Genomic DNA, 22,965 nt, shown 5'->3' with positions numbered 1-22,965 from the left:
GATTCATTACTGTTGCATAATAAAATGGGAAAAAGTCCAGGGGTGAGAAGGTTTGCCATAAGTACTGCACAATATTTTATCTTATAATACCAACATTCTGTGATTAAGTGTACATATCCTGTTTATGGGGAAGATACCTGAAATTTCAAGACTTTCTAAAATATCAATTTCTATGTTTTTAAAATATTCTTTGTTGAAATGTAATACTATTTTTGCAATTGAAAATGCAATTTCAATGTACAAGGCGTTGTGCACATGGCTTTCAAGCCTTCCATTACAGGTATATGTACCCGATGCATACTGTACTTATGCCACTGGCAATGGATTTCATTGTAAAAAACAATGGGCACGTTTTTTGCGGTGAACTTCTGTATAGCAAAGCTCAGTTTGCTGCAATTGCCTATAATGTTGAAAAAAAAGTAATTGTCACAAAGTATGGTCAATTTAGGTAAAAAAAGACACTGGGAGGGGGGGTGGAGCCTGGGTTCGAGACCGGACGTGTGTTGCTGACCTCTGTGCATACAACTCTATTAATGGTGCCTAGCGGCACTTTCAATGCAGTCACAGCAGTCACAGAGAGACAAAGTGACATCCATGCTATGATGGAACCCCGGAGACTGACGGAGTTCTTTTCTTGTGATCTACGCAGCAGCTCCAGGCAAGATGGCGCTGGCCAGTGTCACCCGCTGTCTCCTTGCCTAGCACCACAGATAGTGGAAGTAGATCTCTACATGTGGCCCCATTGTCAGCTTCTCCTCCAGTGGCAGAGATGACAGAGGGGGCAGAGGAGAATCCCAGGGATGCTTTCCATGTAAATAAACTGCAATAAAAACCCTGCTTCATTAAGCCCACAAGGCCAGGCCTAGATACTGTAGTGCACCTGATACCCCTATTGTTCTGCAAGACCGTATTAATCTCCAACTTTAAATAAGGCTGCTTAGGAATCTTTTATAAAAGAGATAATTCTTGCTCTCAGAGGCTCACTACAGCATGTGCCTATGGGCCTGTGTGTGTGTGTCTTAGTGTGTGTGTGTGCCTGTGGGTCTAGGTGTGTGTCTGTGACTAAGGGAGGGGGTATTAGAGTGCATTAGAGTGTGAGTGTATGTGTCTATGTGCTAAGTGTAAATGCAGCAGGATTAGGGGATTGAGTGAAAGTGTGAGTGTTAGTTAAATAAAGTAAAATAAAAAAAAGTGTGTGAGCGGTTGCACATAGGCGGCGGGGTGTAAGCGGTTGTGCTTAGGCGGCGAGGTGTGAGTGGTTGCGCATAGGCGGCGAGGTGTGAGCGGTTGCGCATAGGCGGTGAGGTGTGAGCGGTTGCGCATAGGCGCCAGTGTGTGAGTGGTTGCGCATGGGCGGCGGGGTGTGAGCGGTTGTGCTTAGGCGGCGAGGTTTGAGCGGTTATGCTTAGGCGGCAAGGTGTGAGCGGTTGCGCATAGGCGGTGAGCTGTGAGCGGTTGCGCATAGGCGGTGAGGTGTGAGCGGTTGCGCATAGGCGACCGGGTGTGAGCGGTTGCGCATAGGCGGCGAGGTGTGAGCGGTTGCGCATAGGCGGAAGTGTGTGAGCGGTTGCGCATCGGCGGCAGTGTTTGAGCGGTTGCTCATAGGTGGCAGTGTGTGAGCGGTTGCGCATAGGCGGCAGTGTGTGAGCGGTTGCGCATAGGCGGCGGTGTGTGAGCGGTTGCGCATAGGCGGCAAGATGTGAGCGGTTGCACATAGGCGGCGAGGTGTGAGCGGTTGTGCGTGGGTAGTGATGTGTGAGCGGTTGCGCATAGGCAGGAGTGTGTGAGCGGTTGCGCATAGGCGGCGGTGTGTGAGCGGTTGCGCATAGGCGGCAGTGTGTGAGCGGTTGCGCATGGGCGGCAGTGTGTGAGCGGTTGCGCATAGGCGGCAGTGTGTGAGCAGTTGCGCGCAAGCAGTGAGATGTGAGCGGTTGCGCATAGGTGGCGAGGTGTGAGCAGTTGCGCTTAGGTGGCGAGCTGTGAGCGGTTGTGCATAGGCGGCAGTGTGTGAGCAGTTGCGCATAGGTGGCAGTGTGTGAGCAGTTGCGCATAGGCAGCAGTGTGTGAGTGGTTGTGCATAGGCGTAAGTATGTGAGCGATTGCGCATAGGCGGGGTGTGATTGGTTGCGCTAAGGCGGCGAGGTGTGAGCGGTTGCGCATAGGCGGCAGTGTGTGAGCAGTTGCGCATGGGTGGCAGTGTGTGAGCGGTTGCGCATAGGCGGCAGTGTGTGAGCAGTTGTGCGCAAGCGGTGAGATGTGAGCGGTTGCGCATAGGTGGTGAGGTGTGAGCAGTTGCGCTTAAGTGGCGAGCTGTGAGCGGTTGTGCATAGGCGGCAGTGTGTGAGCAGTTGCGCATAGGTGGCAGTGTGTGAGCAGTTGCGCATAGGCAGCAGTGTGTGAGTGGTTGCGCATAGGCGTAAGTATGTGAGCGATTGCGCATAGGCGGGGTGTGATTGGTTGCGCTAAGGCGGCGAGGTGTGAGCGGTTGCGCATAGGCGGCAGTGTGTGAGCAGTTGCGCATGGGTGGCAGTGTGTGAGCGGTTGCGCATAGACAGCAGTGTGTGAGCGGTTGGGCATAGGCGGAGAGGTGTGAGTGGTTGCGCATAGGCAGCGAGGTGTGAGCGGTTGCCCATAGGCGGAAGTGTGTGAGCGATTGCGCATAGGCGGGGTGTGAGTGGTTGCGCTTAGGCGGCGAGGTGTGAGCGGTTGCGCCTAGGCGGCGAGGTATGAGCGGTTGCGCATAGGCGGCAGTGTGTAAGCAGTTGTGCATAGGTGGAGAGGTGTGAGCCGTTGCGGATAGGCGGCGGTGTGTGAGCGGTTACACATAGGCTGCGGTGTGTGAGCAGTTGCGCATAGGCGGCAGTGTGTGAGCAGTTGCGCATAGGCGGCAGTGTGTGAGCAGTTGCGCATAGGTGGCAGTGTGTGAGCGGTTGCGCATATGCAGCAGTGTGTGAGCAGTTGTGCATAGGCGGAGAGGTGTGAGCGGTTGCACATAGGCGACAGTGTGTGAGCGGTTGCACTTAGGCAGCAAGGTATGAGCGGTTGCGCATAGGTGGCAGTGTGTGAGCGGTTGCGCATATGCAGCAGTGTGTGAGCAGTTGTGCATAGACGGTGAGATGTGAGCGGTTGCACATAGGTGGCGGTATGTGAGCGGTTGCACTTAGGCAGCAAGGTATGAGCGGTTGTGCATAGGCGGCGAGCTGTGAGCCGATGCACACAGGCGGCAATGTGTGAGCAGCTGCGCATAGGCGGCGAGGTGTGAGCAGTTACGCATAGGCGGCAGTGTGTAAGCGGTTGCGCATACGCGGCGAGGTGTGAGCGGTTGCGCATAGGCGGTGAGGTGTGAGCGGTTGCGCATTGGCAGCGTGGTGTCAGCGGAGTGTGAACAAGTCTATCTTCACTACTTCCACAAGTAAATTGTAGATCCCCATTAGGATGAGCTCCATGCCTGGCAATGTCATCCAGTGTGCTACTTGATCAGCGGGTGCACACTGTTGTGTAAGATGCGTGCACATCGAACATTTAGAAGCCCAAATCCTGGATTTAAATGAACAACTTGCAACCCTGTGATCCATTGGCATTATGGAAAGGAGTTTGCTGCTCACTGAGCAGGCGCTCGCTAGGGTACAGACGGGGTCGGATGGTAGTACGGAAGTGCAGGGGGAGCAGGCAGCTAGCTGGGGGACAGATAGAAGGAGGCGTAGAGGGAAGAGAACCAGGGAGGCTAGTCCTGAACTGGCACAACCCAACAAGTTTGCAAAGTTGGCAGATGAGAGGGATGCCATTACAGAGCCAGCACCGCTGCAGCACGACATGCCCTCTGAATGCCAGGGAGATGACTGCTCCAGTGAGATGGAGATGGGAGCGCAGGACAGGCTAGACAGGTCCTAGTGATGGGGAACTGAATTATAAGGGGGACAGATAGGGCAATCTGCCATAAAGACCGGGATCATCGAACAGTGTTTTGTTTTACTGGTGCTCGACTTTGGCACATCGCAGATCCGATTGACAGATAACTGGGAGGGACTGGTGAGGATCCAGCGGTCATGGTGCACATTGGCACCAATGAACAAATTAGAGGTCAATGGAGGGCCCTTAAAATGATTTCAGGGACTTAGGGTCCAAGCTTAGGGCGAGGACCTCCAGGGTAGTTTTCTTGGAAATACTACCTGCACCTAAGGCCACACTAGAAAGGCAGCAGGATCTTAGGGAGGTAAACAAGTGGCTCCGGAGTTGGTGTAAGAAGGACGGTTTTGGGTTCCTGGAGAACTGGGGTGACTTTGCTGTCAGCTACAGGCTCTACCGTATGGACGAGCTGCATCTTAATGGGGAGGGTGCAGCAGTACTGGGTGAGAAGATGGCTAGAAGGCTGGAGGAGTGTTTAAACTAGGGACTGGGAGGAGGGCGAAAAGAGAACTAATGGGGTGGTCAGCGTAGCTAGTGACCAGGGTCTAAGCAATGGGAATGGGGGTTGAGCAGGGGGTGGGTTTAGTACAGTTAGAACTGTCAGATCAGCCAATAGTACCATTAGTAACAAAATGAATTTAAAGAGCAAAAAAAAACTGTATAAATTGTATGACCACGAATGTTAGAAGTCTGATCGGGAAAGTGGGTGAGCTTGAAGCAAGTATGACTGATGAAAACTATGATGATTGGGCGGTGAATTTACAGGGTTACAATCTCTTCAGAAGAGACCATGGAAACCAGAAAGGGGGAGGGGTATGTCTGTACGTTAAATCGTACTTAATGCCGAGGCTACAGGAAGATATAGGGGCAGGAGGTGAACATGTGGAATCTCTGTGGGTAGAAATACAGGGGGGAAAAAATCCTGATAGGGGTTTTTTATAGACCACCAAAAGCAACAGAAGAAACTGAAAGCTTACTATTAAGGCAGATAGAAGAGGTGTCAATCCGCAAAGAAGTAATTACCATGGGAGACTTTAATTATCCGGATATAACATGGGAAAAGGAAACCTGCAATTCTCATAGGGGTGATAAATTCTTGAGAACAATTAAAGATAACTACCTTACCCAACTTGTGCAGGAGCCAACTAGAGCGAGGTACCACTCTGGACTTAGTACTAACCAACTGGACCGAATAATGGGAGTACAGGTTGAGGGTCACTTAGGGAATAGTGATCACAATATAATCAACTTCCAGCTGTCAGGGAACGACAAATAAACTAAACTTTAGTAAAGCAAAATTTGATCAGCTTAGAACTGCTATCGGTAACATTAATTGGGACAACATCCTCAAAAATATCAGTACAGAGGAGAAATGGGAAAAGTTTAAAAGGATCCTAAATATCTCATGTGAGCAGTTCATTCCCTTTAAAAATAAAAGAACTTCAAGTAAAAGGAAACCATTGTGGCTCGACAAGACGGTAAGGGGGGCAAGAAACGAAAAAAAGAAAGCGTTTAAACTACTTAAGCAAGAAGGCAGCAAAGCGCTAAAATCGTACAGGAAAAAAAACTAAATATGCAAAGATAAGATCAAAATTGCTTGCTGGCAGCCCATTGTTTTCAATAGAGACGGCTATATTGCCGGCTCCATTGAATTCAATGGGCGACCATTGTTCTCCTCTGCCACAGCTGTGCCACAGCTGTGGCAGAGGATAGTGGGCAGCGCTCCTTTGATCGGGGCCGTTTCATGGAAAACGCTGCTAGCTGCAGATTTTTCGGCGAATCGTCGGCCCCGGTCACTCGATTTGCGAATGTGCATCCGTCATGCGATCCGCAAATCGCGCGTAAAAACGCCCGTGTGACCGAGGCCTAAATCCATACTTCCAACTTATCAACCTCTAGACCTGCTCATAAGCAGAACGCACAGACTTCCCAAACCCGAAGCAATTTCAATCTAAGACACCGTACAATTCATTACAAGTGGGGCTCCCCAACAAAGCTCTTGGTGAATAAAGGTGGTAAGATTCATATATACATGGAATTGAATAAGGCCTCTCCTTAAACACTAAAATCTCTCCCCAACTCCTTCAGCAGAGCTAAGAGGACAGGAGTCATCTTTATGTCTTTCCCCAGAATGAAACTCATAAAACATTTCAAAGGTGCTTTATTTGTGGTTCTACAGGTTTTGAGCCTGTTACCACTCTTCTGGTGAACTTACGTTTCTTACTACTGCTCTCCCTATGTCCCTATGTATACCTAACCAAGAACTATGTATATACATACAATTAATGTTAAAGATTGTGTGTTTTTTTCATTTTCATGTATTATTCAGCTGGTGTTCCTCACCAGTTATATGGCAGCTATCTTTTAATGCCTTTCATATTCTGAGTGCCAACTTGATATTCTATTGTCCTACAGCCATTCAACTTTCCTCGCAGCTTCTCATAAATTGCTATGCTTATTAAGTTTACTTCATTGAACACCAATGTTCTGAATAGCCCTTTCAAAATAGCCACAGTATAAAGGAGGCCTGTCCTCTCATATGGATGTACTCTCTCTTCAGGAGAAACACTTTATAACAGCGCCCCTAAATTTCAAGATAAAAAAATTCTCCAACATCTACATAGCTAACACTGAAAAGAGAATGGCTGGTGTCCTCATTGCCATCGGAGGCACCATGATTTTCCAGCTCCTGGACTGCCTCCGTGAAACAAGGAGAGATTTATCCCCATAATTTGGTAAATTAATGAGATGTTATGACTATAGTGAACCTGGATGCCCTCAACTCCCCACAAATTTGGTTCTTAAATAGAACAATCAAGAAAATCAGGGAGGTTGGGGGGCGAGGCTTAGAGAGGCACCAAGACGGAAGTTTTTGCATAGGCTCCGTCTAGAACAGGACTCTAAGCAACATCAAAGCGACTCCAGAAGAACACAAAAATACACCACAAGGTGCAGGAACCTACCAGGAACCCAGCGATGGCAACAAGGAGGAGAACGACAAAAGTTAAACCTGCCAGGCTGGAGGATTTCTTCCCAGCGCGCAGCCCCCCCTCTGACATGGCACCGGAGGACGTGCTGGCTGACAGCTCACAGACAGCGGAGGTGCAGGAGGCTCCGATCCCAGCTAACAAAGGTGAGCGAGGGGACACTGCAGAGGGGATAGAGGAGAGAGGAGATGCCCCAGAGACAGGAAAAGAGATAGGAGCAAGCAACCCTCCCCTGATAGAAGACAGCATAAAGCGCTCTAAGGGAGATAAGATGGCGTCGGACACGCTGTCACTGAGTGCCCCCTCCCCCACAAGCAGTCCCGAGAAGCAGAGGCAGAGAATGTCAGAGGACACATGCATAGAAGCCCCTGAAGTTCCTGCAAATGCTCAAAATAGCAAGAACGAGAGCGGGCTAGCTAATCTATCAGCCTCAGATAAGCCAGCCTCAGAGTTATATATTAAAGAGATAGTACTGGCTCTGAGAGAAACTATACAACTAGATCTAAAAAGCCTAACATCTCACGTTGACACTTCAGTTCAAGAGGTTAACAACCGTATAGAAAAAACAGAAACAAAAATGGGAGAGATAGTTAAATCCCACAACTCCTTGATTGATGCCCACTACGAATTAGAGGGGACTGTTGCCAAACTACAACAAAAATTAACGGATCTTGAGGACAGAAATAGACGTAACAACGTCAAACTGCGAGGTGTCTCAGAAAAAATCTCCAACTCTGAAATAAAGGGATTTATCACACGATTCCTTTAAAAGATCCTCCCGAACATCCCAGAACAGGAGCTGCAGATAGACAGAGCCCACAGACTCCCCCTCCCAAAGTTCCTCAAGGAAAATACACCTAGAGACATCATAGTACGCATTCATCACTACAGCACCAAAGAAGCACTCATGAACACAGCGAGAAAGCTAAAGGTGCTTCCAAGTCCTTATGCTGACATACGTCTATTCATAGACTTGTCACAAGCTACTATGGAGGCGAGACGAAGTTTTGCAGCTGTAACAACGGCATTGAGAGAGGCAAATATTCCCTACAGATGGGGCTTCCCCACAAAAATCATCGCTACAAAAGCTAATACAGTATATGTATTTCACAGCCCCTCTACAGCTATGGAGACACTAAAATCGTGGGGCGTACCAACCCCCGCCCCTAAACAAGTTCTGCCCTCTACCTCCGAGAAAAGCAGTTCCGACAAATTTGGAAAATAAAGCTAGAACAAGAAGAAGGAAGAAAAGACAGGAAAAGATCCCACTAAATTTTCCCTCTTTATGTTCCTGGAAAGGAAAAAGAAGAAAAGCAATCGTTTAAAAACCAAAGGACACTTAAGGACACATTAAATCTACAGTCCATTCTGGAATACAGAGATGTGAGTCCTCTCACTTTAGTGACTTTGACCCCCCCACCGAACATGCAGGCACAAGCTTGTATAAACATTTTTTTGAAGGTTTATTGTGGTTTCACCTTGCGTCTCATGCAAAAACCCGCTACCAGTGAAGGAACAGTTACAACTTGTTCAATACTATCCTGTGCGGTATTCTCTTCACAGGGCAAAAACATTTCTGGTAGCAAGGTTGATACTGGTAATCTGATGCATTACTCGTTTGTTGTTGTTTCTCGTTTCAATTATTTTTTGGCAGATAAACACAGATACCTCCAGTCTTCCGTCCTCCCGTGCAAACGACCCACCATACGAAAATGGCCACAAAATTGATGTCTCTGAACGCCAATGGCCTGAATTCCCCTTACAAAAGAAGCTCCGTGTGGAGAGAAGCATGCCGTCTCAGCACGGATATAGTATGTATCCAAGAAACACATTTAGTAGACACAGACAGTCATAGAATGACACACAAAAAATTCCCCCAGGTTATACAAGCCTGCGCACAAAAGAAACATGCAGGAGTGCTGATAGCATTTAGAGACACAGCCCCACTTAAAATTGATAAACAAATATGTGACCCAAAAAGACGTTACATAGTACTGTTGGGCACGCTAAAAAACACACAGGTCACTATAGCTAACGTATACGTCCCAAATTCAAACCAAATCAAATTTCTAAACAAAATAAACAAAAAAATAAACAAAGTAGCCAAGGGATCTATAATCATAAATGGCGATTTTAACCTGGTACCAGAGAGATCTGTCGACACCACAAGCGACAAAGTGAGAGGGGGTATGTCCCTAGGCAACTGGATAAAGAAAGCCGCACTTTTTGACACGTTTAGGTGTCTCAATGCCTCCGCCAGGGAGTACTCATTTTTCTCTGCAAGACATAGGTCCTTTTCTCGCATAGATCTGTGCCTGGTGGACAGGTCTCTCATAACCTCTACAATCAGGGCTGAGGTTGGCACAATAACTTGGTTGGATCACGCCCCGATACTGACATCTCTGGCAATTGGGGGATTCCGCCACCTTCATAAAATGTGGAGAAACAATACTTATCTAATGAAAATACCCAAATTTCAAAAAGATATCCAAAACGCAATTGAAGACTACTTCACTTTAAATAATACGCCTGATGTAAGCCCTGAATTGCTCTGGACAGCACACAAAGCTTACATGAGGGGTATCCTTATAAAACTAGGAGCTAGGTACAAAAAAGAAAAACTAGAAAAAACTGATACCTTACTGACAAAAATCCAACAATTAGAAAGTCTAGCCCAGACTAATGCAAACCAGCAAATATATAACGACCTATTCAAAACAAGATTAGAACTGCGTAGGGTGCTGCAAGGGGATCACGACAGGGAAATAACCTCCCAACGTGCTAATGTCTACGCATCCTTAAACAAACCCTCAAAATGGATGGCTAACCTGACAAAGAAAAAGACGATTAAAACTAACATCCCATACATTTGGAACTCAAAAAACAAAGAATTTAAAATATCCCACCCGAAACAAATATTAGAAACATTCCGCCTATTCTATAATAAATTATACAACTTAAAAGATGACCCACAAACTTCCCACCCTAACAACGAATATATAGAAAAATTCCTGAATAAAATTAAACTACCATCAATAAACTCAGTCCAAGCCGCTAGTTTAGATCGCTCAATAACGGTATCCGAGGTGGCGGAAACAATTTCCTCCATGAAAAACCAAAAAGCGCCTGGCCCAGATGGATATTCGGCAGAATATTATAAATGGTTCTCAAACTCCCTATCTCCCTACTTGGGAAAACTCTACAGTTCAGCTATGGAAAAAGGATCGTTTCCTGAAGAGATGCTCCAGGCTACGGTGGTAGTGTTGCCCAAACCAGGAAGAGAGCCAGACGATCCAGCAAACTTTAGACCCATTTCCTTGCTCAACACAGACGTCAAGATATATGCAAAGATATTAGCAAATAGATTACTCGATGTCCTACCAAGTGTTGTGCATTCTGATCAGGTGGGTTTTGTAAAGGGGCGGCAGGCCTCGGACGGCGCGAGGAGGGTTCTCAACCTTTTATATTCCTCACAAATCTCTAGATCCCCAACAACTATGATAGCTTTAGATGCAGAAAAAGCTTTTGATAGGGTTCACTGGGGATATGCGTTTCAAACGCTAAATAAATTTGGCCTCGGGGAGGGTGTGATTCGCGCCGTCCGGGCCCTGTACTCCTACCCCACAGCTCGAGTGTTAATAGATGGCGACATTTCAGATAAATTCACCATTTCCAATGGTACACGCCAGGGATGCCCACTTTCCCCTATACTATATGTCCTCATGGTGGAACACCTGGCCGAAATCATAAGATCCTCTATAGAAACAAGAGGAATTCCTCTAAACTCCCGCCAACACAAAATTGGCCTATTCGCCGATGATATTATCCTCACATTAACACACCCCCTGGAGTCTTTGAGAGCTGCCTGCCAGATCCTCGAACATTTTAGCAAAGTATCCTACTACAAGCTTAATGTTGACAAATCAAAAATACTAGGCATAAACATCCCACAAAGCCTACAGCATGCAATCCAATAAGAATTCTCTTTCAAATGGGGGGCTGACAACATCCCGTATCTGGGCATATTACTTTCTGCGGACATAAATAAACTAGAGGGAATTAACTATACTCCACTCTTAGAAACAATCCAAAAAGAAATCGACCATCTATCAAGAATAAATCTATCTTGGCTAGGCAGGATCATGACCTATAAAATGAAAATATTGCCAAAAATGTTATACCTTTTCAGGGTCCTGCCGATCCCCATATCAAAAAGCACAATCAAAAAACTACAAGCACAACTATCTGCATTCATTTGGAAGGGAAATAAACCACGATTAGCCCTTTCAATCTTAGCCTCAAACCGGAGGAAAGGAGGTGCAGATATACCTAACCTAGAAAAATATTTTAAAGCTACTATCCTGAACCAAACCAGATGCTGGACAAAAAGAGACAACACAATGGCCTGGGTAGGCATGGAAACACACCTCACAAAAACCCCCAAAGGACATCTACTGCTACTTAGCGCATCACTCGCGGCCATGTCAACCAACCTTGCCCTAAACATCCCTCCCAAAAATTTGCTTCTTACAGTGGCAGCCTCCCTAAAAATTTGGGAAGAATACACAAAAAAAGTAGCCACCTACGATACCCACAAAAAACCAAAACTGCCAATTGAAATACCAAACTTGTTTATATCTGATTTAAGAATTGACACCTGGAGAGTAAGGGGTGTGGAAAACTTAGAGGACATAATGACAGGAGAGGAACTAAAACCTTTTGAAATCCTACAGGAAAAATGTAACCTTCTCCAAAAAGACCTCTTCAATTATAGCAGAATAAAAAATTTCCTTAAAAAGTCTCCTATATATAAGATAAAAATCCCGATGGAAGTCCAAAGAAAGATCACATCAGAACCCCTCCTGGGAAAGTCCGAAACCAGATATTTCTATGATATTCTGACAGGCAACAACAAATTATCCAAAAAAACACATATGCTTAGTTGGGAAAACGAACTGGGTACAGTTATTTCAACGGAATCATGGGAAAAGGCGTATAAAACGGCATGTGGCTCAACCAAAGGTCTGGGGATACTGGAAACACAAATTAAAGTAAATCTGAGATGGTACTACACACCGTGCTTGTTGGCCACAAGATTCCAAAACACCAATGACAAATGTTGGAGGAACTGTGACCAAAAGGGTACTCTAACGCACATATTTTGGGCATGCCCTGCTCTTGAGAGATACTGGGATCTTATTCTTAATCATCTAGACGAAATTCTAAAAACCTGTATCACAAGATCCGCAAAACTAACCTTATTATTGGTTGGCTTAAATAAATACCCTACAAAAATTAGATATTTGCTGGGTCATGCCCTTATGACAGCAAAATCTCTCATTGCGAGAAGATGGAGAGAGCCCACACCTCCATCCTTTGGGGAATTTAGGGACCGTATGGCAGAACAACAATTATTCGAAAAGTGGATAGCACTAAGAAACAACTCTTTAAAAAAACACAAAGAGGCATGGGAGCTATGGAGGTAACCTTATTATAAAAAGTTAAGGCTGCACAAAAATGCCAAGTTCATTCAATACGATACATGTTGTATCGAAGTATTTCTTTTATATACAATTTCTGAAAATGTTTATCCGTTCTAATATTATTGATATAAGGAAAAAATGGGATCTGACAATTGCATGATTTAAATAGAAAACAACAACATAGCAATGTTAACATGTCTGCAACTATTACATGTCTTATAAACTGTGTGTATATTACATGTCTATATCCCAAATAAAGATTTAATATTGAAAAAAAAATAAAATCAGGGAGGTTCAACAAGGTAAACTAATAATATGCAGGGATTTTAATATTATTCCAGATAAAGTACATGACACCACGAACAAGCTGATGCGCCACATCTGTAATACCTCCTTGGCTACGCAAAGAGGAACTATATGACTCCTATAGATCTTTGAATGCCTCATCGAAAAAATACATCTTTTATTACGCTAGATACAGGACATATTCAAGAGTAGACTTATTTATTCTAGATAATAGGTCCCTTCAAAATGGGCACCAAGCTGAAATCAGCACTATAACATAGTCAGATCATGCCCCCGTTTATCTCTCTCCTAACGTAGCCCCACATGCTAACACGGCGAGGTCATGGAGGAACAATACCTATATAATGAACCTCCTTATATTTAAAAAGAAAATAGTAACTGAACTCAAACATTTTCTTCAATACAACAAAACAACTAAAATCTCCATTTGCTCCCTCTGGAATGCCCATAAAGCTTACATAAGAGCATAATAGTCCAATTTGGTTCAAAATATAAAAAGCAAAAACAGAGAGATATAATGCATTTTTTCAGCAAATAACGTACAGGATAGAATCTGAAAATAATTCCTTGATTATGTAATGATTAAAAACACAGCAAAACATATGACTTTGTAGCTGTAGAGTGATTACTATGGCTGCTGGTCACGAGGTTATACAAATCCTCTGTATAAGACCACAGCCTTATTTACAAATGAGGCAACCAAAGCAATAACTAACCCCCTATTTGTAGACAGATGGTAGTTGCTTTTATTACTCATGGGTACTGAGTCGTATGGTTTGCACTAGAGATGAGCGAGCGTACTCGTCCGAGCTTGATGCTCGTTCGAGTATTAGGCTACTCGAGATGCTCGTTACTCAAGTCAAGCACCACGTGATGTTTGAGTCAATTCCATTTCCTTCCCTGAAAGTTTTGCGCCATTTTCTGGCCAATAGAAACACAGGGAAGGCATTACAACTTCCTCCTGTGACATTCCAGCCCTATTCTACCCCCTCTGCAGTGAGTGGCTGGCTAGATCAAGTGACCCCCGAGTATTTAAAGTGGGGCCGCCCGCGGCTCGCCACAGTCACACACTGGGAGAGATCAGGGACAGTGCTGGTGCTGCTATAGGGAAAGTGTTAGTGTAGGATCCTGTGTACAAGAACCCCAAGGTCCTTCTTAGGGCCACATCTGACCGTGTGCATTACTGTTATGGCTGCTGGTAGCAGTTTTGCAAATTTCTTTTTTTTTTGTATATCGGGCATGCAGCCCCATTACAGCTATAGCGTTCTCAGGCTGCAGTCTGTACTACATAGTATAGGGACAGCGTTGCTGAGATAGGGAGAGTGGTAGTGTAGGATACTGTGTACAAGAACCGCAACGGTCCTTCTTAGGGCTACCTGTGACCGTGTGCATTTTACAGGTTGTCTGTTGGGAGTTGTAGTCCATCACTATTGCACAGCTAGGCCTGTTTGCAGCCTTCCATATAATTTTTTTCTGGCTGCAGTTAGCGTTACATAACCGCTGTCAGCCTCCAACTGTACGCCAATAATTCCACAGCCTACAGCGACATCCCCTGATAGAGGGAAAGTCATATACACGCTATATAGCTGGTATTCTTTTTCAAAAATTGTTTAAAATAAAAGCTCCTTCTTACGGCTACCTGTGACCATGTGCATTTTACAGGTTGTCTGATGGGAGTTGTAGTCCATCACTAATGCACTTAGGGCTCCCACCCACTGGCGTTTTTTTCTCCACTGCGATGCGATTCTAAAGTTAAAGTCTCGCATCGCAGTGCGAGAAAAACGCAGGCAGATATCCCAAAATCGCTGGGATATCGCTGCGACATCGCCAGTCTTTTCAATGGGGCCAGCTATTCATGAATGAATAGCTAAGAGCTATCTGCCATTGGCTGAGCGCTCAGCCAATAGCTAGGCAGTAGCTGCTATTGGCTGAGCCCTCAGCCAATCTGCACAGCCCTTTCAGGAGGCGGGGATTTTTAAATCCTTGTCTGCTGAAAGAGCTCAGTAGCAGTGGCGGGGAAGGGCTTATATTTCAAGCCCTTCTACGATAATCATTCTGCAGGGCTTGTCAGAAACCACTGCTTTCTGGGATCGGCAGCAGTGCCGATCCCATTGAAAGCAATGGGATAGCATGCCGCTGACTTCTGCCACAGCTGTGACAGCTGTCACAGCTGTGACAGAGGGTTCCCCCGCGGGGACCGCGGGGATGAAGGAAACTCCTGCCACAGCTGTGACAGCTGGCCCCATTGAAAAGACTGTCGCAGCGATATCGCTGCGATTTCTCGCACTGCTCTGCCAGAGTTTTCACTTACTTTCATAGCGCAGTGGAGAAAAAAACCCTAGTGGGTGGGAGCCCTTAGACCTGTTTGCGGCATTCCTGACTATTTTTTTCTGCCTGGAGTTTGCCTTACTAGACTGCTCTCAGCGACAAAGTCTACGCACATAATTCCAAGATTATTTACACCAGGCCGTGTCTGCAGTGAATTAGAGACGCACAGCATACGGCCACAGCGACTGATAGAGGGAAAGTGATGTACACACTATATAGCCTGTATTCTTTGACCAAAAAAAAAACAAAAAGCTCCTCAGTTGGGCTACCTTTGACTGTTTAAATTTCACTGGGTGTCTGATGGGAGTTGTAGTCCATCACTATTGCACTTAGTCCTGTTTGCGGCCTTTCTGACTATTTTTTTTCTGCCTTGAGTTTGTCTTACTATACTGCTCTCAGCGACAAAGTCTACGCACATAATTCCAAGATTATTTACACCGGCCTGTGTCTGCAGTGAATTTGACGCTCAGCGTACGGCCAACACAGGTACCTATAGAGGGAAAGTGATATACACAGTATATAGCCTGTCTTATTTAAAAAAAAAACCCAGAAAGCTCCTACGTTGGGCTACCTCTGACCATCTGCATTTTACTGGGTGCCTGGTGGGAGTTTTGGTGCATCACTATTGCTTTGCTAGGCCTGTTTGCAGCCTTCCTTCCATTTTTTTCTGCCTGGAGTTAGCGTTACGATTTCCGCTCTCTGCATGAAAGTGTACGCATATAATTGCATAATTATTTACAGCGGTCTGTGTCTGCTTTATTCGTAATCCACCATGCTGAGGGGTAGGGGTCGAGGATGTGGACGCGGAGTTCCAAGTGAGGGTGTGGGCACAGGCCGAGTTCCTGGTCCAGGTGTATCCCAGCCGGCTGCTGCGAGATTAGGAGAGAGTCAAGTTTCTGGGGTCCCCAGCTTCATATCACAATTTATGGGTCCACGTGGTAGACCTTTATTGCAAACAGAGCAGTGTGAGCAGGTCCTGTCATGGATGGCAGAAAATGCATCCAGCAATGTATCGGGCACCCAGTCTTCTACGCAGTCCACTGCTGAAACTCTGAATCCTCTGGCTGCTGCTCCTCCTTCCTCACAGCCTATACTGCTGCTACAAAAATGGTACTGGGGTCTGCATATGCTTCTGCTACATAAATGTTACAGGGGTCTGCTGATACTGCTGCTACAGAAATGTTACAGGGGTCTGTCTATACTGCTGCTACACAAATGTTACAGGTGTCTGCCTATACTACTGCTACACAAATGTTACTGGGGTCTACCTATACTGTTGCTACAGAAATGTTACTGGGGTCTGTCTATACTGTTACTACTGAAATGTTACTGGGGTCTCCCTAGACTTCTGCAACATAACTGTTACTGGGGTCATCTTATACCTTTGCTACAGGAATATAACAGGGGTCTGTGCATCCTATGGGTGCACTAAGTTTTCCCATCGTGGTGTTCTACCTATCTGGCCCCCCCAGAAAACCCAGATTGACTAGGGCATGGAGTGTGGGCCAAAGCCAACATGCATTTTTTCTCACATTACCACAGCTATCCGGGACACTGCATTGGGACAAACAAGAGGAGCGATAAAGCGCTAATGAGACGTTCACAGCTATGCTAGCATTGGAGTCCGCTCTATGCCCGCGATTGCTGAGGGTTTGTGCAGAGGCCTATGTCCTGGGCGCAGTGAAAGTCTGCCATGTTTAGGCACTCTGATTTCTTTATGTGAACTGACTTTAAGTTCCTTGGGCCCACCCATGCTGTGGGTGCACACAGACTTCCCATAGAGGTGTTTTACCTGTCTGTCCTCAAAAGACTGACAGACTTGGGTAGGGTGCAGAGTGCAGATGGTTTACCCCTTGCGTTGTCGATGAGGTATCTGACACCCAAACAGAATAAGTAGTGTGTGGACACATAGATTCCCCATTGCTATGTCACTCACAGCACCTTGGGCCACACAAGGTGTTTGCTGGGACCGAGCCCGGCCAAGGGCCAGCTCACATCCTTTCAGCACAGGCTACAGCGGGTCCTGGTCATGGTTTATGGGCCTTGTGAGGCCACTTCCTCCTCCTGCTTGGGGTCAGGGGGTCAGCATTGCGCATCATGTATTTTCTCTCGTGTTACCACAGTTATCTGAGAAACTCGTTTGGGCCACAGGAGAGGAGCATAACTGCATTAATGAAACCTTCACAGGTGTACTAGCATCGAAGTCCGCTTTCTGCCTACGATTGCTGAAGCTGTTGGCCGAGGCCTATGTCCCGGGGGAACTGCAACGGCGCCAGGTTGGGCCTGTGGAACTTTTTCCTGGCTAATCCAGTCTTTGGAGCGATGAAAGAAAACGTAACGGATTTACTGAGACCTTCACAGGTGTACTAGCATCGAAGTCCGCTTCATGCCTACGATTGCTGAAGCTGTTGGCTGAGGCCTATGTCCCGGGGGAACTGCAATGGTGCTAGGTTGGGCCTGTGGAACTTTTTCCTGGCTAATCCAGTCTTTGGAGCGGTGAAAGAAAACGTAACGGATTTACTGAGACCTTCACAGGTGTACTAGCATCGAAGTCCGCTTCATGCCTACGATTGCTGAAGCTGTGGCCCGAGGCCTATGTCGTCGGTGCAGTGTAAGTCTGCCATGTTTGGCCACTCTGATTTCTTTATTGTTTATGTCTTGGGTTGCCTAGGACCCGCCTATGCTGTTGGTGCACACAGACTTCCCATCGTGGTGTTTGACCTGTCTGGCACAAAGACACTGACTGACTTGGGTAGGCGGCAGAGTGCAGATGGCTTTCCCCTTGCAGTGTGGATTGAGCTATCTGACACCTAGACAGAATGAATACTGTGTGGGCACATGGATTCCCCATAGCTATGTAACCCATGCCCACGTTTGCAGCTCCTGACGGAGGTTGGCACTTTATTGGAATGAAGATTGAACGTCAATTTCTCATTGATTCTCAACTGTATTGTGGGCTATCGCCCCGCCCCTTTTAAAGAGGGTCGCTACCTGGCCCTGACAACCCTCTGCAGTGTGTGCCTCTGGTTCCTCCTCATGGCAGACGCACTTATAAATAGACATGAGGGTGGTGTGGCTATGAAGTGAGCGTGTGGCATGAGGGCAGCTGAAGGCTGCGCAGGGATACTTTGGTGTGCGCTTCGAACTCTGGGTCATGCGGGAGGTTGGGCAGCATGTAACCCAGGAGAAGAGGCAGCGGTGTGTCCCGCAGGCAGTGATTGTGCTTGGTTGGAGGTAGTGTGGTGCTTAGCTAAGGTATGCCTTGCTAATGAGGGTTTGTCTGAAATAAAAATTGTTAGGGGGGGTGGCACTCTTGCCGCTATTGTGGCCTAATAGTGGGACCTGGGAACTTGAGATGCAGCCCAACATGTAGCCCCTCGCCTGCCCTATCCGTTTCTGTGTCGTTTCCATCACTTTCTTGGGTTTTCCAGATTTTCACAAATGAAAACCTTAGCTGAGCATGGGTCATATACAAAAATGCTCGAGTTGCCCATTGACTTCAATGGGGTTCGCTACTCGAAACGAACTCTCGAGCATCGCGAAAAGTTTGAATCGAGCAACGAGCACCCAAGCTTTTTAGTGCTTGCTCACTCTAGTTTGCACACTTGTAATAACAAGGTCACTTGTCATATGGAGCACTAATTCTAACTGACAGTGCGTTGATAATTAACAGGAGTGCAAAATCACTTGTCAAGAATGTGAACATAGGCCTACACCTAAATGTGGATTTGATCACCAACCTCACATTGACAGTGTACTAAAAGTCCATAGCGACACATTGCATACATACTGATCCTAGTCTTATGGAGATGCTGCACTACAGAATAAAAGAACTTCAAATGGGTTCTAGTGTCTATTGTAACATCAGATAAATTTGATAATGACCCAATCTGACCCCCCTAGAGAAGCTCTAACTGTTTCTGGATAAAGTGGATATTTCTAAGAACACCCTATCGGTTCCTGTATCAACACTCTCAAGCTCTCACACTAACGCTCAACATGTTTCTAATAGACCTCTCATCAGTAGCCAAGTCAAAGTAATAGAAATTAGTATTTCGTTAATCAAGCTGTCATGATAACAACAGGAAAGATTATTGAACCGCCATGAGAACAAAATAGTAAAACTTGATATTCAGATAATTATATTCAAACTGTCCTGATAACAACAGAGAGCATTGCCATATTGTCGTGTTATTTGGTAGCATTATGAAACTTACAGTATTTGTTTTACATAAACTACTTCTGGACTGTCTATAGACTTTAAATATCTGACCAATTGACAACTAACTCTGCCCAGATGTTTTAGAATGTCCTGTAGGGTTTCTCGCCTAGCAGACCCCTGCCCTCTTCATAGGTCAGTGATCACACTATCTCTACGCAGCCAAGACCCCAGAGCTTTGATGTTGGCAAACTTTCTTGTGTTCACTGTGGCAGCCACAGATCACATGCCAATAGACCACACTCATTGGTCTCTGGACATGTGATCGCTGTTATAGCTATTCACAGGAAATTCAAGGAAGTTCAGTTGTCCCCTCCCATGTTATTTCTTTACATGCCACAGTCTACAGTGGTTAACAGCAGGAATCAGTGTTCTCATTGATCCAGCTGTTGCTGTGGGAGGTTGGCTGTTAGTCTTAGCCGACTCCCGCTGCTGTGTGGTACAGGCTCAACGTTTGGGCCCGTGCCATTCACAGGAAGTAAATTTATGTCCTGTTGTGTTAAATAACATCCAGCAAGGGCATAAACGTAAGTGTTATGCCATTAAAGGGTTAATTCCTGAGAAATATCTAAAAGGTTAACAAGCTCCCTAAATTACATAATACTTTAAGGGATGCAGCTTTTAAAATGGGGTGATTTCTAGAGGATTCTAATATACAAGCCACTCAGGCTTGGGCTGGCCAACCAGAAGCCAGTGAATCCCCCAGTGGACCCTTTTGACAGAAGTTGACCCCACCTCCTGCATTAGTGTCACTCTTCATTTTGAAGATGCCACATACTGTGTCTCCATTTGGGCTTTTCTCCATGCAGGTCTATAATAGCGGATGAAGAGGAGAGGCCTCTACTACCAGCCAGGGTTCTTCCTGCTGTGCAGGTCTTCCTTGTACTGGTTCTGCAAACTGAAGATTTTTTGCAGGCCAGATAGGAACAGCCAAGCAGATTGTTTGCAGGCAGATAAGCATAGAACTCCGACATGTCAGCATGTTACAGAGGATGCACTCAGCGAGCCTACTGCACTGGCAGGGTTGGGTGGGAGGAATGCTGGAAGGTAAAGTCCTGCCTTGGCTGGGAGCTGGCCGTTCTCTGCAGGCCAATGAAAAGAGAAAATGAAGGCAAAGGTTTAAAAAAGGCAAAAGGTTAACCACTATTGGACGGCTGAATAAATCATATCTCCGTTCTAACTTTTTATTTATTTATTTTTTAATGTTATCTATTTATTATTATTGATGGTCTAATTTTCGTAAGCATATTAGGTTCCTGATGCTCCATCCTGGCTATTTTAATATTTAGATACAGTATCAAATCCATGTCTTAGTTTTGGAAAATCCCATTCTTTACAGTATTTGAGGCAGAAATGCTCAGTACAGTAACATCATTGTTGGTGTTTGGCAGCAGAATGTTTGCTCCTTCTAGGCTTGCCTTTATTACCATGCTGTTTGGATCTAAACCTCTGTGTGTGATACAGAGGGATAACGTCCCTATCTATGAATACATTTAACCTTTATTTTCATGTTGCTTTTAATTCCAGTAGAACATTTATCTCCATTTTAAAGTGAAATTCACCTAATGCATTAATGAATTGAATAATACATTTGGAATTACCCACAGCCCTGCAGATTATTATTGGAATGTAAGTTATATAATAGGAAATGTGTGTTTATGCAATTATCTAGTAGCTACTAATACAGAGCTATGCTTGCTGAATGGCCACACTAATGTGTCTTCCTCTCTACCGTGAGCCTAGTGCACATCAGCCTGTTATGCCCTAACAGCTCCTGTATAATCCTTTATATATATATATATATATATATATATATATATATATATATATATATATATATATATATATATATATAATGTGAATATATTTATCTTGCTTATTTAGCCATTTCAGTGGGGCTAAAGAGTGGGCAGTTTCCCCATTCTGGAGAGCTACCCAGAGAGAGAGACCAAAGGACCTTGACTACCTTGGGACCAAAGATAGGAGACCGACTGGACCCTTGGGGTGAAGCATTCCACAGTGCATGGAAGGAAAAGGAGTCTCCCTCCTTGCAGTGCCTGACATCACAGTGCGGGTGCCGAAGATTTGCCTCAAATGCTTTGAGATATCTGAAACTCAGAAACAGACAAAGAGCAAAGTAACCGTAAACTGGTAAATAGGTAAATAGGTTTGGTTTAAATATGAGTGTACAGCTATCCCCAGGGCTGTATATTGAAAATTGCTGGCCAGGGTGGGGGACAAGGACTCACGGGGACAGTGATGTTATCCTAGTTATGGCACCATAGTTATAGGCTCGAGCAAGGCTTCGTTGGCTAATAGTTCATGATATGAGTAAGGTGTAATGAATGTGATGTTATGTAAACTGGTATGCTGACGTGTAATGTAAATGATGTGGCCATGACGAAGGATGTGTAGTGGCGCAGTGAAGCGCATGGCGTGGAGTGGTAATTCGAATTGGAGTAATTTGTGACGACCTCTAGATATAGAAGTGATGTCTACGATGTATGTAAGTGTTCTCTGCTTCTATGGCCATAAAAATGATGTTTGTAGTGGTTATGCCGCTGAGAAGAGAAGTTGCAAAGACGCTGATGAATATGTGGAAAGTCATGTGCCTTTCTCCTGCTAAGGAAAATAAGTGAAGAATATGTAAGTGCTGGCGAGTGACACCAATTGCAGAAGAGTGACATTTTGGATCTGTTGATTTAAAGAGAGGTTATGCTGATTGCTATGCAATTTTAAAGTACATTATGCCCCCTGGAGTGAAATAAAGTTCATGCTGGTGTTCACTACAGATATTTTTGTAAAAAATGTGCCACCTCTGCCTCCTGTCAGCTGATGCGCCATCCTGAACCCGCGTTGCACCATTACATGTAACGTGTTTATCTTTCCTGCTGCAGCAGACTCTGAGCTCATATACCTAATCATTGTTATATACAGTAGCTTGTTAAAAGGTCTGACATTGACTAACAGGAATGCTGACTGGTTCGCAGCATCCCAGCTGCAGGATATACACACACTGCTGTGTGCCGCCCATCACCATTTGTTATCTTTGCAAGCATGCACACATAATACGCACCAAGATAGAACGTGCTGCGATTTTTTTGGCACAGGTTTGTTGCACAACTCTTGCGAGTGGTAACATGCCTGCCTATGGGACAGTCATGTATAAAACAATGCTGCAAAACAAAAATCCGTTTTCAAAAATAGTGGGCGTCTGATTGACACTACATGTATTCTGCCACAGGACAACAACCCCAAACATCCAGCCCTGTCACTAACAAATATATTCATATATACATGGATGGGGGTAGTTTCTATGACTTGAGGCTTGTGCCCCAATTTTTTAAAAGTGCCCCTAGCTGCTGCTGCTGCATTGATGGATCAGTAAAGAGACCCAGGAATGCAATTGAAAGTTATGGATGAACTTTTGCACCAGGGCCCATGAGGCTTTAGCTATTTCCCTGTTTACAAGAAAGCTCATCTTTCACGCTTCTCTCCTCCTTGATGGGGAGAGGCGAATATCGTTGCACAAGTGCCAGATTAGGAGAAGCCATAGACGCTGCCTGCCTGCTGTCTATTGGATTTGGAGGTGCAGAGCAATGCAGGCTGGTCTGGGGACTGGGGTCATATTTCCGAATTGGGAGCCCCACCTATAATTTTGCCCAGGGCCTTACTCTGTCTAAAACCAGCCCTGATAAGGATATCTATTTTATTACTTTCTCTAAGACTGGCTGCA

Source organism: Eleutherodactylus coqui, chromosome 9 (genome assembly GCF_035609145.1).
Source record: "Eleutherodactylus coqui strain aEleCoq1 chromosome 9, aEleCoq1.hap1, whole genome shotgun sequence".
In the NCBI taxonomy this organism is placed as follows: domain Eukaryota; kingdom Metazoa; phylum Chordata; class Amphibia; order Anura; family Eleutherodactylidae; genus Eleutherodactylus; species Eleutherodactylus coqui.
The sequence above is the reverse complement of the archived record's forward strand: the minus strand, read 5'-3'. Positions refer to the sequence as shown.